The sequence below is a fragment of the Neofelis nebulosa genome, chromosome 4, assembly GCF_028018385.1.
Source record: "Neofelis nebulosa isolate mNeoNeb1 chromosome 4, mNeoNeb1.pri, whole genome shotgun sequence".
Classification (NCBI taxonomy): domain Eukaryota; kingdom Metazoa; phylum Chordata; class Mammalia; order Carnivora; family Felidae; genus Neofelis; species Neofelis nebulosa.
In genome coordinates, this window is record NC_080785.1 from 27316824 (window position 1) to 27335284 (window position 18461).

At 37.3% G+C, this 18461-nt stretch overlaps 1 long non-coding RNA gene across 2 annotated transcripts in view; it reads right to left on the bottom strand.

The window, feature by feature from the left end:
* Window positions 1-4792: 4792 nt before the first annotated feature.
* The window catches only part of LOC131509043 (uncharacterized), a 125537-nt gene continuing 111868 nt past the window's right edge, over window positions 4793-18461 (bottom strand). Inside the window, exons 1-3 of one of the 2 annotated variants that reach the window (XR_009260274.1) lie at window positions 13634-13821; window positions 8990-9076; window positions 4793-4975 (exon numbers count right to left, since the gene is read on the bottom strand). This is a non-coding gene — a long non-coding RNA (uncharacterized LOC131509043). Of the gene's footprint in view, window positions 4976-8989; window positions 9077-13633; window positions 13822-18461 lie in introns of those variants that run through there. The other variant, XR_009260273.1, reaches the window with a different exon arrangement.

The following is an 18461-nucleotide window of genomic DNA, read 5'->3' on the forward strand; positions in this document are numbered from 1 at the left end:
TGAAAATGGCAAGATTTCATTCTTTTTTATAGCCGAATATATGCCACAACTTCTTTATTCACTCATCAATTGGTGGACACTGGGCTGCTACTATAGTTTGACTATTATGAATAATTTTATGAACGTAGGGATGCATGTATCTTTTTGAATTTTTGTTCTTTCATTCTTTGGGTAATTTCCCAGTATTGTGATTACTAGATCATAAGGTAGTTTTATTTTCAACTTTTGAGGAACCTCTATACTGTTTTCCACAGTGGCTACACCAGTTAGCTTTCTCACAAACACAGCAAGAGGGTTCCTTTTTCTCCACATCTTCCCCAACACTTTGACAGGTGTGGGATGATATCTCATTGTGATTTTGATTTGCATTTCCCTGATCATGAGTGATGTTGAACATCTTTTCATGTATCTGGCCATCTGTATGTCCTCTTTGGAGAAATGTCTGTTCATGTCTTTGCCCATATTTAATTGGATTATTTGTTTTTTGGGTGTTCAGTTTTATAAGTTTGGATTGAATATTCTAAATATATCTGTTAGGTCCATCTGGTCTAATGTGTCATTGAAAGCCACTGTTTCCTTGTTGATTTTATGTCTGGATAGTTTATTTTGTCTATTTTTAAAAACTGGTTTTTTTTCTTGTTAAATTATAAGAGTTATTGTATAATTTTAGATACAAAATTTTATCAGATATATGTTTTATAAATACTTTCTCCCAACTGTGGTTAATCTTTTTCATTTTCTTAACACTGTTATTTCCAAAGCAGATATTTTAAATTTTAAATAAAGTTCAACTTGTAATCTTCTTTCTTTCATAGATCAGCTTTTGGTATTCTAAGAACTATCACCAAAAGAAGGTAACCTAAATTTTCTTTAATGTTTTCTTCTACAAGTTTTGTGGTTTTGAATTCATATTTAGGTTAATGATCCATTTTGAGCTAATTTTTGTAAAATATTAGTTCTCTGTCTAGGTTCAGTTTTTGCATAGATATGTTCGATTTGTTGAAGGTACAGATTTTTCCCATTGAATTGCTTTTGCTTTTTTGTCAAAGATCAGCTGACTACATGTGTATTTTTGGCCTCAATCCTGTTCCATTGATTTATGTGTTTAATCTTTTAACAAAACTATGCTGTATAATTGTGATAGCTTTATACAATCTTGAAATTAGGTAGTATGAATACTCTAATTTTCTTCTTTGGTATTTTCCTATGCTAATTCAACTGCCTATCCATATAAACTTTAGAATCAGTTTGTTGACATCTTAAAAATACCTTGCTGATATTTTGATTGAGATTTGGTTGAGATTGAATCTATACAGCAAGTTGGGAAGAACTGATAACAATATTGAATATTCCAATCCTTAATTACAGACGATGTCTCCACTTATTTAGATATTCCATGATTTCTTTCACCAGTTTCTTCCTAGTTTTTGCTATATAGATCTTATCCACATATTTTTAGATTTACATCTTTATTTCATTTTTTTGCCATTTTAAATGGTATTTTTTTTACCTTCAAAATCTCAGTGCTGGTAGATAGAAAAGTACTTAAATTTTGAATGTTAACCTTGTGTCTTGTGATCTTGATGTGCTGACTTATTACTTCAGAGATTTTTTGGTCTTTTCTTTGGAATTATATAGATACCTAATCATGTCATTCATAAATAAAGATGGTTTTATTTCTCCTTTTCCAATCTCTATGCCTTTCATAGCTTTTCTTATTGCACTAACTAGAACATTCAGGCTGATGTAGGATGGAAGTGGTGAGAGAGGACATCCTTGCCTATTTCTGAGTCTTAGGGGAAAAGTTTTGCTTACTCTTTCACCATGAAGTTTGCTCTCACCTGTAGGTAGGGCTTTTGTGTATATTCATTATTACGTTAAGGAGTTTTCCCTCTTTTCCTAGTTTGTTGACATTTTAACATGAATAGGTGTTGAATATTAAATGCTTTTTCTGTATCAATTGATGTGATCATATGATTTTTCTTCTTTAGCCTATTAATGTGATGGGTTACATCTTTGAATGATGAACCAGCCTTGCATATCTGGTATAATTCCATTAATAAAGAGAATTGATCTGTCCATATTTTGTTAGGGATTTTTGCATCTACATTCATGACAGACATTGCTCAGTAATTTTTGTTTCTTATAATGTCTTTTGTCTTTATCTGGTTGGGTGTTATTGTAATAATCGCCTACTGAATGTTAGGAAGTGCTTCCTCTGATATAATTTTCTGGAAGAGATTATGAAATGTGGTATTATCTCTTAAGTACTGATAGACTTCAACAGTGAAACTATCTGGGCCCGGTGTTCTCCTTTTGGGAAGGGTATTTATTATTGATCCAATATCTTTAATACTAATAGAACTATTTAGGTTATCTGCTTCTCCCTGTGTCCGCTTTGGTAGATTGTATCTTTCAAGGAGTTAGTCCCTTTCACTAAACTAGCAGATTTGTAGGCATAGGATTGTTGGCAGTATTCCTTCATTGTCCTTTTAATGTCTAGATCTATAGTGATGGATCCTCTTTTGTTTCTGATACTGGAAGTTTGCATCTTCTCTATTTTTTTCTTGGTTAGTCTGGCTACAGGTTCATTAATTGTATTTATCAACTCAGAGAACCAGCTTTTGCTTTTGTTGATTTTCCCTATTTTTGTGGAATGCCTTGAAACATTTTATTGAAAGCCAGATGTGTTGTAGAAGGCACTAGGAACATTTTATGGCTTCAGCAGCTCCTGCTCCAGATAAGCAGATTTCAACTGCGACTCTCTATATAGCTATGTCTCTATAGATTTGGGGATGTTAGTTTGCCCTACAACCTCAGTTTTCTGATTGGTCCCAGAAAAGTTATTGTTCTTCAGTTCATGAAGCTTTTTCTTGTTTAAGGACAGGAATGATGACATCCAAGCTTTTGTCATGTTGAAGCTGAAACAGGAAATGGCATATTTTTAAATGGAAGGTAAAAACTCTCAGAAAGTTTGTTCTATAATATCTTAGATTATTTCTAAAATGGTACTATTCATTTATTCCAAGCTCCATTCACAATATTTATTCATAATGTCCAAACCCTTCCTTTGTTGACATATATCTGTGTAGATAAGGGAGATTGATGACTGGAAAGGTCTGACTACATAAATGCCTGGTTTATAGTAGGAAATCAATCATTTAATTATTATTAATGGTATTTTGCATTATTAACAAAAGACTAAGTAGCACCAAAATAAATATCTATGAAAGAAAAAGAATTGATAAATTGAATGTGTTAAAATTCAAAACTAATGCTTTGCAAATGATGCTATGAAAATAATGAAAAAATAAGCCACAGACTAGTAGAAAGTATTTGTAAAACATTCATCTGATAAAGAACTTGTATCCAAAATATATAAAGAACTTCTAATATTCAACATTAAGAAAACATACCCCAATTAAAAATGGACAAAAGATCTGTCAGACACCTCAACAAAGATCTAAAGATGACAAACAAACATATTAAAAGATGCTCAACATTATACATCATTAAGAAATTGTAAATGAGAACACATATAACTACATACCTATTAAGAGAGCTAAAATCCAAAACACTTACACCACCAGATGTTAGTGAGGATGTGGAGTAACAAGAACTCTTCCTCACTGATGGTGTGAGTCCATAATGGTACAGCTGCTTTGCCAGACAGTTTGGTAGTTTCCTATTAAGCTAGCCATAATCTTACCATATGATCTAGCATCTCCGAAACATTTACTCAAGTAAGCTGAAAACTTACCTATATGCAATAACCTACACATAAGTGTTTGCAGCAGTTTTAATCACCATTGCCAAAAATGGAAAGCAACTAAGATATTTTTTAATAGGTGATTGTATAAACAGATTGGTACAGCCACACAGTGGAATATTACTCAGTGATAAAAAGAAATGAACGATCAGGTCAACACACACACACACACACACACACACGCACGTGCGCAAAGCAACTTTCAATGAGTATTACTAAGTGAAAGAAGCAAATTTGAAAAGGGTACATACTGTATGATTCCAACTATATGACATTCTGGGAATGGCAAAACTATGAAGATAGTAAAAAGATTAGTGGTTTCCAGGGGTTAGTAGGGAGGGAGGGATGAATAGATGCGGCACAAAGAATGTTTCGGGCAGTGAAATTTTTCTGTATGATATTGTAATGATGGATACATGACATTATATAAAAGGGCTAATTCAGCGAGAGGGATATAACAAAAAAAAATCAGCTTAATTGCCACATGCCTATGAGGGATCATTTGACTCACCCTTGTAATATAAACTTGTACCTTACTCAACAAGGACCTTGGTTGTTTTTTTTTTTAATCAAAAAATGTATTCACAACACATATATCTGGTTTTCCTGACAACAGAGTCAAACAGAACAAAAAGCGTAACTACCATTTGTGTGGCATTTTTAGTTTATAAATTTTGTCTCATTTGCTACACATCACTAATATGTAAAGACAGGATGAAGTATTATTTTGGCTTTTCCTAAAGAAAAAAATTAAAATCAGTGATGTATCCAATAGCACACTTCTGCTACATGACAGAAAAAAAAGAGAAAACTTTTAGAGTAACTGCTCAAAGTGAAACTCTTAAGATTGGCCATGAAATGGCAAAGACTTGGATCGTGTTATTAGATCAGGTACTTGGAATTTCTTGACTGCATTCACTGGTGTTAGCATAATTAAAGTAAGTGATTCAGGGCCCTGGACAACTGTCTACGTGGAAACTCTGTGTCTGTAAAACATCAGATAAATAAGACAGTATTTCTGCATCGAATATAAAAGTTGGCGCATTGGTATTGTGACGAGATGGCGAACTAGTTGTCCACAGCTTGGTTTTATGCACATGTCCTTTCACTCCTGGTTGTAGTGATGAAGCCTCCTCCGCATTCCTTCCCTTTAATCTTAAACAGAGTCAGGTGTGGTGGCCAAGTGGCAAGGCTTGGTCTTGTAATCTTAAACAGAATTCAGAGGTCACAGTAATTAGTAACGGGGTACATCCCTGGTGATTCATGCCTCTGAGCTAGAGAGAACGTTTAATTCAAGTGTTGCTTTTTACAGCTCTGAGTTCGATGTCAAGTGGAAGCTTCACTCAGCTGGCTAGCATCTTGGGGAATATTCTAATTTTCTGCAAGTGATTTTTTTTTCTTTTTTTTAATCTCCTGATATATTATTTAACAAATTTCTGCTATGGTAAGCAAATGATTTATAATCTCTAGATATATATTTTTCAAGGGCTAAGAACGTGCACTTCTCTTCTAGCAGGCACAGAAATAGACCAGCCGGCCTACTTCTACCATCATTTCAGGCTTTCCTGGCCTTTTCTAGATGATTCTGAACACCCAAACATATACTACAAATGCATGAAGTTTTTTCACCAGAGACAATGTCAGAATAAAAGTATTCCTCCCTCTCCCCCTTTACCTCTTGTATTGGGTTGCTGCAATACATTTTTCTGGCTGGAATTTCCCTCTGATTCTCTCTGGCCATAAAAATGAGAATATTTCCTTGCAATGACAATCAGATTCCAGAGAAATACCCAGTGGGGTGTTGTGGTGTCCAAAGCAAGGAGGATCCTGGCCTAAGCCAAGGCCAGGGGTCATTTAAGAGCAATTTTTAAAAATTTTTTTGAGTTTTTTATTTATTTTTGAGAGAGAGAGAAAGAGAGCTCAAGCAGGGTAGGGGCAGAGAGAGAGGGAGACACAGAATCCAAAGCAGACTCCAGGCTCTGAGCTGTCAGCACAGAGCCTGATGCAGGACTCGAACTCACAAACCAGGAGATCATCACCTGAGCCAAAGTCAGACACTTAACTGACTGAGCCACCAAGGCACTCCAAGAGCAAATTTCTTATAATGTAATTGGTGGTCCATAAAATTTAGTAAGGTTACTGTAATTATGTAATTTTGAATGTAAAGTGACACAATGCAGCTGAAGGTCAAGTTCTAGCTCTAGAGTTCTCTTTTTAAAAGAATGAAAAGAAAAGGTAGAAATTTGATTTCATAACAATTTTTCCAAAATTGGTGACTCAGAGTGAACTTTTGCATTTTATCCTTCAGCCTTAACATAAGATTCTGTTGTCTTTTGTTGAAATTATTGGATAGATATCCTATTCTGAGCATGTTTGTGAGTGCATGAGTGAAAAATACTATCCTCTAAGGCATCTGTTGTTTTCAGCTAGTATGAATTTTCTCCTTTTTTTTCCTAGCTCTAAATGTTTAAACCTTCTGTTGCCAAGGTTATTTTTTCTTGGCTTTTGCTGCTACTTGATTCCCTTTTTCACAAGTATCTTTATGGCTTCTCATACTTTCCACCCATGTATATCTCTTTTCTGTCAGTGCTCATTTTCTGTTCTTTGAGTAGTTGTACCTGGTTAGGAGTCTTTCCAGGATCAGTTTCTAAGACAAGCAATTTATTTACATGAGTCATCATCATTTTTAATCCCTCCTACACACATGGAGGTATTTGAAGATGCTGCTGTAGGAGCTCCTGGGTGGGTTAGTAGGTTGAGCATCTGACTTCGGCTCAGGTCATGATGTGGTTCCTGGGTCTGAGCCCCGCCTCTGGCTGTCTGCTGTCAGTGCAGAGCCCTCTTCGGATCCTCTGTCCACCTCTCTCTCTGCCCCTCTCCTGCTCACTCTCTGTCTCTCTCAAAAATAAATAAACATTAAAAAAAAAGTCTCCAGTGGTTTAAAAAAAAAAAAAAAAGATGCTGATGTAGGCAATTTATCTATCTGTCTGAAAGTAGCTTAAAATTCTACCCTAAGTGAAAGTACCTTGGTAGAGGCTAGCCAGAGCTAGCTTTAGTCAGAGCAAGCTATCACTGTGAGGTTTCCAGGAGCTAAAGAAATGACACTTTGCCCCCAAATATTTCTTACATAAATATATTTCTGCCATAGATTATCATACTTCAGACATGTCAGTGTCTAAATTCTTGTTACAACATGGTCATTCGCTTTTTTTTTAAATTTTTTTTTTCAACGTTTTTTATTTATTTTTGGGACAGAGAGAGACAGAGCATGAACCGGGGAGGGGCAGAGAGAGAGGGAGACACAGAACCGGAAACAGGCTCCAGGCTCTGAGCCATCAGCCCAGAGCCTGACGCGGGGATCGTACTCACAGACCGCGAGATCGTGACCTGGCTGAAGTCGGACGCTTAACCGACTGCGCCACCCAGGAGCCCCGGTCATTCGCTTTTTATGAGGCATTTTATATTTAAAATGGATTTGTGTAAAGCGAGAAAAATCCCCTGGGATATCATCATGTCTTCATTTCCACTGCAGGGGAGTTTTTATCTCATAGCTTGATCAGTGATATTTACCGCCTGAAGGGTTAATTTCATCCCAGCTCCTGAGCCAACCTAAAGGAAGCAGTATGAATTATTGCAAACTTCACCATGTAAATCATCCTCAAAATACAGCACAGAGGTAAGAACAGAAGCTCTGGGGCCGGGGTGCATGGGATTCAAATCTCAGATTTGTACTGACTGTATGACCATGAGCAAGCTGTTCAACCTCTCTAGGCCTGTTCCTTATCTGAAAGTGAGGGAGGAACTAATATACACGCTTCAAAGGCTTTTCCTGGAATTGAAGGAGTTGGTAAATGTAAAGTCCTTACAGTAATGCCTAATACAAAATAAGCAATATCTTAGTTATTATTGCCTACTCATGTGGTCAGTACTAGTAAGCTACTTTATTGCTCTTTCATTTCATTAATTAATTTATTTTTATTTAGATTCAAGTTAGTTAACATATAGTGTAGTACTGGTTTCAGGAGTAGAATTCGTGATTCATCACTTACATATGACACCCAGTGCTCATCCCAACAAGTGCTCTCTTTAATGCCCATCAGCCATTTAGCCCATCCCTCCACTCAACACCCCTCCAGTAGCCCTCAGTTTTTTCTCTGTATTTAAGAGTCTCTCATGGTTTGCCTCTCTGTTTTTATCTTATGTTTTCTTCCCTTTTCCTGTCTTCATCTGTCTTGTTTCTTAAATTCCACACAGCAATGAAATCGTATTTGTCTATCTCTGACTGATTTCACTTAGCATAATACACTTTTTATGGCCTGAACACAGTCCCATCATGCGGTAAGTGTCAAGTTAGTTTTCTTCAGTTCACTCACCATAAATCTGTCACTTTGGCCCTGTTTTAGGTTGCTCCATAAGATGAGAATGTTACCTTTGTGTGTGCTTTATAATTTATCCTAATAGTCTCCCTAGTACCCCAGACCCTCAGAAAAGCCATGTCACTTGGATGATTCCTGGTAGTTTTCTTAATGAAAAGACACTGCCTTCCTTCAGATATCCTGATACTAGCTTATTATATGTGCAGTCAGTGTGCAGCCTGGTAAATTTTTATAACCAATTCTCTGCTTTGGCTTTGGATTATTTTGCCAACTTCTTAATGTTTTTCTTTCCTGGCTTATTCTGAGCATTCTTATTCCTAAATCATAATGCAAGGGATATAGTAATAATCCTTGACTACCACATGCATTTATATTGAGGTATTTAAAAAGTTATGATGATTTAAGCAGCAAATAACAGAAAAGTCAAATTTCTTAACTAAATCAGAATATATTCCCTTATATACAAGAGATATCAAAGCATTTCCAGGTTTGACTAATTCATTCGATCAACAATGTGAAAGACTCAGGTTCTTTCTTTTTATTCTGTCACTCCCAATGTGCTTTTTACAGATTAGCACCATTTCTGAAGAAGATATCTAGTGGAAGAAAATGAATTTTTTAGTACACGTTTAATTCCTTTTCCAGAACTTCCCAGAAAATACTGCCCCATATTGTATGGGCATAATTAAGTCATGTCTCAACAGTGCTTGTTCTTAAACCAAGTCAGAGAATGGAAAAAACTTCAATTAAATTGGACAGAAAAAGAATTTACTCTGAATATGGAGTAGACAGTTGGAGAAATGGACAAAATCTGTTGTTTAAAGCAATTTTTTTGACTTCTTACCTGTGTTGTGGCTCAGGAATTCTGGGTCAGTTGGACACTTTTGGCTCAGAAAATATCATGTGATTATAGTCAAGACAAAGGTTGGAACTGGAACATCAAATGAACAAATTCACTGGAAGTATTTGTCTCTCTCTCTTCATGTAACTTCAGGGTGCTACCCTGTAGTTTCTCTGTATGGCTACTTTGGGCTTCTTCTAGACAACTAGACTATTCACATTGAAGCCTATGGCCCCAAAGATGAGGATTTCAGCCAACAAGATGGATGCCGCACCCTTTTAAGGCCAGACTTTAAATTAATAGAGCGTAATTTCTGCCACACTCTCCTGGAAACGCATGAGTCACAAGACTGCTCAGAATTAAGGGAGGAGAATTAACCTCCACCTCTTGATAGGAAAGTGGCAAGGTTCTAGAAAACATATGAGATGAGAAATGCTATGTAGCCATCTTTGGAAAATACCATCTGCCACAGACAAAATAAAAAAAGAGCTCCCTGTTGGGTAATTTGCCATAGAAATTGTTCTCTTGTTCTGTGTGAATGAAAAGTAGGGTAGATGAGTTTGGGGAAAAAATTCAGGATCAGAAAATATCTTGGTAGGTACGCCATTCATAAAAAGGGTCTCTGAGCAGGTCATAAGCCCCTGGGTTGAAAGACATTATGCATATCTGTTGGGGGAGAGAGAAGAGAAGAGGGAAGTGATAGAGAAGAAGTTTTCAGAAATGGAAATGGAAGCTATAAAGATGCCAGATAACTTTTTTTTTTCTGTAGTGTTGCCAGTGGTTAGCCCTTTTTGAGCCATTTTTAGTGCTTGTCAAATGTTTATGACCCTGCCTCTGGAGTGCCACAGATTCAACTAGCCTCTTACTCTGTCTGTGCTCAAGAGCTTTGTCCATTAGAGCTTCTTTCCAGCATTTATAGCTATGGAACACTGCCTGAAACTGTGTTGTTGTGTGCCTTTAGAGAGTTTCTTCCTGATGTTCTGACAGTGGTGCTCCTCAGCTCTGCATACCATTTAAATTTTTTTGAATGTTTATTTATTTTTGAGAGAGAGACAGAGTGTGAGGAGGGAAGGGGCTGAGAGAGAGGGAGACACAGAATCCAAAGCGGACACCAGGCTCTGAGCTGTCAATACACAGCCGGATGCAGGGCTCGAACTCGTGAACTGTGAGATCATGCCCTGAGCCGAAGTCAAATGCTGAACTGAATGAGCTATCCAGGTGCCCCTCTGTGTACCATTTTAAAAGTTAGTTCACAGAGTTAAAGATGAGATGTGGCTTGGTGAGTGAATGAGAGGAGTTTGTGGTCATATTGTAAAGGACTTATATATCATCCTTTTCTGGCCAAGATTTAAAACAAGTGTTCATATAGGGAGTGCCATGCACAGGTCTGTGAAAAGGATAAACCAGAGAGTAAGAATTATTGCAAGAAGGCTCAGTTCAGTGACTTAAAATAATTGAGAGAATTTGGAAAGGAAATCTGAACTGATAGAGCAATGGAGGAAGGGGAGGAATTTCATAATTAACACAGGCATATTCAGTGAGCGCTTTGTAGCCAGATGATGTGGGGTTGCAGTAAAGCATAGCAAGAATGTGTGAGTTTTCAACTTTAGACACTTCCATTAATAATAATGCCACTGCTTTCATTGAAAGACACAGGGAACATGAGAGGCTTTATAGACGAATTTTACATGGCCTTTTAAGTTTTGCTTAGTTGGGAATGTCCACTGGTATTAATAAAATCTGTAGAAGTGGATAGTATCAAACACAAAAGCCTGTCTAGTGGGTTAAGGGTCAAAGATAGAACCATGGGATTTACCCACAGTTAGGGATAGAGCAGGAGAAAATCCAGAGGAGAATAATTACAATGAGCTGAAGAGGGAAAATGGAATAAGGTATTATAGTACAGAGAGAAAAACATGATCAATATTATTAAGCTATGGAGTAGTGAAGTTAAATAGAAAGCAGTCACTGGATTTATTGCAAGTGCCTTTTCTCTCTTATTAAAATTAAAAATCAGATCAAAGTGAGTTTAATAGCAAAATAGGAAAAAAAACTAGTAGTTTTTGTAGCCTCTCTAAAAAAGTTTTTGTAAAAGGGAGAAAATGAGAGCACTTGCTCATAAGGAATGTAGCATTGATAACGTATGTGTGACTATATTTTGAGGACATATTTATAAATTGAAGATAAGAATGATAGTGTTAGAGCGGGTGGAAAAGGTGAACTTGAACTGAAGAAGGGACAGTTCCTTCTTAGAAGAGGAACTGGAAGTGACAAAGATTGTTGGGGGCAGAAGACAGATGAACTGTAAATCGTTGAGTAAGTATGATTGACACGGAAGTGTGTTTAAGCAACTTGAAGGGAAGGTAACATATCCAGTGGGTGAGATAGAATTCAAGCAAAAACTAAGGCTCGCATGACCATTCAAAGCCTGGAGTTGGATTGAAAAAAACCCAGAACCTCGTGGCTGAAAGTAATGAAAAGAAACCACTATTTCCTGGCATCTCTCAAATAATGTCAAAGGGTAAAAAATATTCTCATTGTTCTGCAAATCTTTAAAATGTTTTCTATTTCTGTCATTATCAGTATCCTTCCCTAGAATTATGACTGATTGTTTCAAAATCTCCCTCCCCCATGATAACTCTGAACCCACACTTCTTTTTATTGAAGCTGCTCCTGATTTCTTTTGAGTACACAACGCCCTTTCTTATGATACTCAATGTGTTGATCAGTCTCTCCTCTTGTCCTAAATTCATGGCGCTCTGTTTTGGTGCACCTCTATTTGTTACCTTAAAACTGAATCACAAAAGCCTAAAGAAATACCTATGCAAAGGCGATATTCACTAGATATGGGTGGAGATGGAGAAGCTCAATGGGAAAAAGTGAACAAACAAAAAAACAAAAAACATGCAATCTTCCTGCACATACAGGAAGGAAGAAGACTCAAAATACTCAAATGTACGTGTTTTTCCCTTGTCACAGATGGGAAAGGAAGCCAACATGGCAAATAATCTGTTCATAATTTTCTGCTATAGTTCCTAAAATATTAATGATTCTTCAAGGGTAATTCAAAGATGATACTGTTCATAAAGTGAGTGTATACATTCCAAGGATCAATTACTAAAGTATTATATCTTATTAAATTCTCATATATGGCCTCATAAGTCCTACTACTTACCATAAGTACATGTGGATGGTAGAATTGTTAACCTCATGAAAGTGGTTGTAAAATTCAATTATTCCCCGTAGTAAGAGTAGTTTCTTTTTTTTAAATTTTTTAAACATTTATTTATTATTGAGAGACAGACACAGAGTGTGAGCAGGGGAGAGGCAGAGAGACGGGGAGACACAGAATCTGAAGCAGGCTCTGGGCTCTGAGCTGTCAGCACAGAGCCCGACGTGGGGCTCGAACTCACAAACTGCGAGATCATGACCTGAGCCAAAGTTGGTCTCCCAACCAACTGAGCCACCCAGGCAGCCCAAGAGTAGCTTCTTAAATGTGTGATATATGCCAGACTCTCTAAGTATTTATTCTTCATGGCAGCCCTAGATAGTATGTACAACTTTTATTACTTTTTCAAGTGAGAATACAAAAGCATAAAGGTAAATGAGAAAAATCAAAGACCAAGTAGACTCGTTGTGAACTGAATAAGCAGGAGTGTGGTAGGCAGAATAATGCTCCTTCCCAAAGATGACTATGCCTCACTCCCCAGAACCTGTATATATGTCATCTTTCATGTTAAAAGGGACTTGGACATGTGATTAAGTGTCTCGAGATGAGGAGATTATCCTGGAGTTTCCAGATGAGCTCAGTGTAGTCATAAGAGTCCTTATAAGAGAGAGACAGGAGAGTTAGAGTCACAGACGGAGATGTGATTATTGAAGCAGAAGCTAGAGCAACGTGACCACAAGCCAAGAAATATGGGCCATCCCTGGAAGCTAGAAAGGGCAACGCATGGATTCTCCCCTGAAGTCTCTAGAAGGAATGCAGCTCAGCTAAAGACACCTTGATTCTAGTCCTTAGATGTCTTTGACATATCTGACCTCTAGAACTGTAAAATAAAAAATTTGTGTTGTTTGAAGTCATGCATTTCTTAGTAATTTGCTATAGCAGCAATAAGAAAGTAATACAAGTAAGAATGGTGACAAGAGTGAAGTCTTTGAGTATCTGTGAGGGAATGGGCACCACACCAAGGGGATTGGCTTTTTTATGTCTTTGTTTCTTTGAGGAATGGCTTTTCTTATCTTTAGTCCCATCAATTATGAATATATATATATATATATCCCTCATTAATTATAAATGTATATATATATATATATATATATATATATATATACACACATAATAGGAGCCCAAAAATATTTAATATTTGGTAGATTACAAAGGCTTAAAAATGTTCCCCAAATAATAGGCCATCTCTCTCCATACTGTGAAAAGCTATGTAATCTTCTAAGACATGACATGGACTTCTATATTCACATTAATTTATTCACCTATCCCTTTAAAACCTTGCTTCTACCAACACGATCTTCAAAAAGATTAAAGGAATATTTGGGAAAATGGGGTAGAGAGAGAGGCAAATAAGTAACACAAACGAGAGAAGGGCACCATCCACATGCCAGAGATACCAAGTAAATTCTGAAACTTACGGTGGGGAGAATAGCGGATGGAAGGGAAGGCCAGCCAATCTGCAACTGGTCTTATGTGCAGGAAGACTATCTCTGGTCAGCGTGTGGAATAGTCACCAGGAGAAATCACTAGTTCTTGTATTTCTGGATCAAAGTAGGGTAGGGTTGCAGATAGAGATCCTGCTGATGCTTCCTGACTATGCAATGACCATCTAGAAAAGGAATCGACAGATGGTCCTGTTATACCAGAGGAAAGACCAGATTTATGGCCCCCTTATGATAACTATGCCAGCTAAATCATGGTGACCCTTGTTTAGTGATGGTATAATAACAAGTAAAGATAACTTTGAACATGATAAGGGTCTCCAAGGACCCTTGGAGCAGCCACTAAGGACACCTTACCCTTATTTCCTTTTTCTGTTGCTTGTTGCCTGGATGGTTGAAGTAAGTCTACAACACGCATAGGCATTCTTGTCTTCTCTCTCTAGGTATGACAAAGTATTCATTATATGTTTGTACAGGCACACAGGTTGTAATATTTTTTTCTCTTTCCATATTTCTCCATGAGCAGTGTGGATGACTTTTGTAAAGTATAAAACGTATGATAGTATGTCTGTGCTGAAAGCACTTAAAGGCTTCTTATTGCCCTCAAGATAAACTGCTTAAGAAGGAGCCCTCCTCATCTGGATTCTGCCTACTTCCCCAACACCAAAAGCCCCCTAACACATTATGCCCTAGTAACATGGAGAAACATTTTTCCTCCTAAAGTTCAATGTTTTCTGACCTGAGGGCCTTTGTGCATATAGTAGTTCTGTTTGGCAGTCCATGCCTCTCCCATTTCCTAGGTCTCCTGCCTCAAATTTAGTGTGGCTGATTTGGACATGTTTCAAGTCTCAGCTGAGAAGTCACTTCCTCCTGAGGTCTTCCCCAACCCACCACAAAGGAGAAAGTGGTTGTGTCTCCTGTATGTCCCGCAGCTCTCCTCACTGTCCCATCATTGTGCCCTATTCCATAGTTTAGAAGTGCAGAAAAATAGGAGTGCAAAAATTCTTCTTTGGAAGAGCATTATTTGGGGGCAAACAGATACACTGATTAGCTCTGTAGAGTGATTCCTAGGAAATTAAAATCATCACTAACTTGTTATATGGAAGTCTATCAGGGAAATTCGTTTCACAGAAGGAGAAGAGAGGAAAATGTACATAATAAGGAAAAGAGGAGAACGAAAGAGGAATAAAATTCAATGACCTCAACTGTCATGTAGTTATGTAGCTGTGCCTTAATATATGCCAGCATGTATATGATAATTGTATATGGAGGAAGTCGTTACTGGTCATTTATATTCTCTTTTTTCTTTTTTTACATTATTTAAAGATTCCTAACATAAGTATTTTTACTTTTGAAATAAAAGATTATTGGCTTATTCATTCAGCACATATATGTTGGACATTTACTAAGTGCACTTTTCAAAGCACTGAGAATAAAACCATTAAAAAGACAGAGAAAGTCCCTGTTTTCAAGGAGCTTGCATTCTAGAAGAAGGTGTAGAAAAAGAAACTAAAAATAAGTAAGGCCATCAGCTAGTGAGAAGTACTAACTGATATACTAAACATTGAGTCAGGGTCAGGAAAGGCCCTTTTCAATGACAAGGAATTGTCCAGGTGAAGATATGGAAGGCAGTGGAAGCTGCCAATGCAAAGTCTTGACAGTGGAAAACTCTTTGAAATGTTACAGAAATAGAACAAAGACCAGTGTGAAGTGTGATGACTGAGGAAGACAGGTGTTTAAGATGGGAAGGACAGTGAATGCAGGGCCCCAATTATGTAGGACCTTAGAGTCCAGGATGATGAATCTAGATTTTATTCTCCAAGGTACTGATAGCAAATTTATTATAAGCATATCCCAATTTTACTAAGTATTCTTCTGAAATACAATTTTAATGGCTTCACATTATTCTGTCATATGGATGTGCTGAGATTCAATTAATCATTCCCTTATTATTGGACATTTAGGTTATAAGACTTGGCCAAAATCCAACTTGAATCAATTAGCGAAACAGAATGGATCCACCTCTTTACTGCTTCAATCAAATGCCAGTTAGTAGCAATTAGTATTTACTGAAGATGATATATGACACTGGAAATTATAATCAGGTAAGAAATGTACATTATTTTTCCCTGATATAACTTATTTTGACACGTGTGGCAAAAGAGTAGATGCTTAAATTAATATCATGGCGTGCTTTCAGTGATCTCTGGAGAGCTCTTGCAAATCTAATAAGTGGATAGGATTGCATAAAAAGTGGCAATTTTAAAAGGTTTTTATTTGAAATAAATAGAATATTCATATCATAAAAGACATTTAAAAGGTATAAAAGTAAACATAGCATATACATTTTTTAAAAGAATAGAGAATATTTTTATAGTGGGACCAACCAGCCTTTTAAAGGAGGCGTAATGTTACTATGGCATGTGTCCACTGTGGTCAGGGACCCTGTCCTACCTACCCTGTCTAGAGTTCTAAGTTTGGAACTGCATCTGCAGTATTTGCCTATTTAGTGCCATTACCCCTTGATAATTGGGTGAAGCCTATTGATCCCTTCTCAGAATACTGATTTTAGCTGAAGAAAATTAAATGCACAGGACTATAAAGGAAACCATAGCCCATGAACTCAGATGAAGGCCTGGCTTATCAGCTCTCCATGGGCCAATTTCTAGGTTTTAGTGCCAGACCTCTCTGACCCTTGGCTCGGGTGCAGTGTAAAGTAAACAAAATAGAGTGTGTTTATAACAATTCTGTGTGCATGCACATGCTTGTAAAAATCAGTCTCTCAGGCTACAAGAGCCTGGATATAAAGTCAGTGGACAAGCAAATTAAAAAAAAAAAACTCCTGGGGTGCCTGGGTGGCTCAGTTGGTTGAGCGGCTGACTTTGGCTCAGGTCACGATCTCACGGTTGATGAGTTCGAGCCCCATTGCACTGACATCAGGGAGCCTGCTTTGGATTCTCTGCCTCCCTCTCTCTCTCTGCCCCTCCCCCACTCTCTCTCTCTCAAAAATAAACACTAAAATTTTGTTTTTTAATTCCTTATTTGATATCTGGGCCCCAGGAATGCCAGCCCTATACAGTGACTCCTTTGCTTTGGTTCAGTGGTTAATGATATAGGGCAGAGAAAGTCCCTATATTTTCTTACAGGCTCTCATCTTCTGGATCCTGTATGACTTGGGAGGTAGTACTCAATGGACTGTCATGTCAGCCATCCAAGGATGCTGCTGGTTATGAAGACAGCTAATTTCCATTTTGGTCACTGTAGATGCTGAATTCCTACAGCAGCACTTGCTTAACTGGGCCTGTGGCTAGCCGCCCCTGAGTCCTGCTGGGATGGAGCCTCTAGCATGGTTCACACACCATTCCTTAAACAGAAGTATTGTGTCCTTGCCCCCATTTCCATTCTTCTTAAAATATTACCCTACTTAGACCTAGATCCCAACTCCGGACCTATCTTGCCATAGACATGAGCCTTTCCATTTGTTTGCTTCATTTTGTTTTCTGGAGTTTTGTTGTTCTAGCACCTTCTTAGACTAGTAAGCAATGTCTTCTATTCTACCCGACTTTCCATAGAACTCCACAGTCTCTCCCCGTAACCAATTTTTATTCCTACATCCTATGGTTATTGGTTGGCTTTCTTTTTCTTTCAAAATTAAAGCAGCAAACTGATTCAAACTAATTTTTAGATTCAAAACTAATTTTTGTGTCCATGTAGTTTGAGTTCTATAATTTTCCTTGCAACTTTACTGCACATAATACGATGACCTTCTGTTTTATATGCCAGTCTGCCCACAGCCTCATTTCTACTATACTTATGTGTATATGCATGTTAATGAGTAGAGAGATGCCTGTTGGTATCTTTTTGTGAGCATCTGCTATGGAGTTTAAACACTGGAAGAAATAAGAGTGTTTTTCAAGAACTTTTCCTTTGTTGCTATATGGAAGATTAGAAGGAAGATATGCACATCTTTTTCTGGGTAATTATCTCTCTCCGAGAGTGCCTCTGGGCATGTACATGGGAACCGTGTATAAGTGTGCTTTATAATCATTCTTATTGGGAAGTGGGTGAGAGAGAAAACTAATGGAGGAACAAAGATTCGGATATAGAATAACACAGAGAAAGCAGCAAGATCACGGAGTCAGATGGTCCTGAGATCTCCTCCTCTATCGGCTACCTGCTGCGTGACCTCAGACAGTTACTCAGGGTTTCAGTTTTCTCATCTGTAAACAAAGAAAACTTATGATTTGTTAAAATAAAAAACAAATGAAGACTAGTCTTGAAAATTCCCTGAACACACAAAACCAGTTGAATCATACAAACAAAGCTTAATTTAGCTTATTTTGCAAGACTAACTTGACCTGGGTCAGTTCTTGCTTATGCCTCTGAAAATCACAAGCAAAACTTAACTTTCCCAACGTTCATGTGAGATAACAACCGACCAATTTCCTATTATTCAAGAGAATTCTAATATTACAACCAATCACTGTGAGGAATAAACCATGCTTTCTCACTATATTAGGTGCTTTATAACAATATACCCCTGAGCCTCATTCCATGTTTTGGTTTGAGTGTCCCCAGTTTGCAAACTGCCTTTTTCTGTATGTCCATAATACATTTTTACTAATTAGTATTTCAGTGATTCATTGGTTTTACTTTGGCTATTTCTAAACCTTAGATTATTTGAGGATTAAATGCCTGGAGCAGTGTAGGGGATCAATATATGTGATCAATAAATTTCCTTTCCTTACCTCAGTCAGCAAGTGTTGCTTCTAAGACCTTTAATGCTTAGCAATCAAACTTAAAG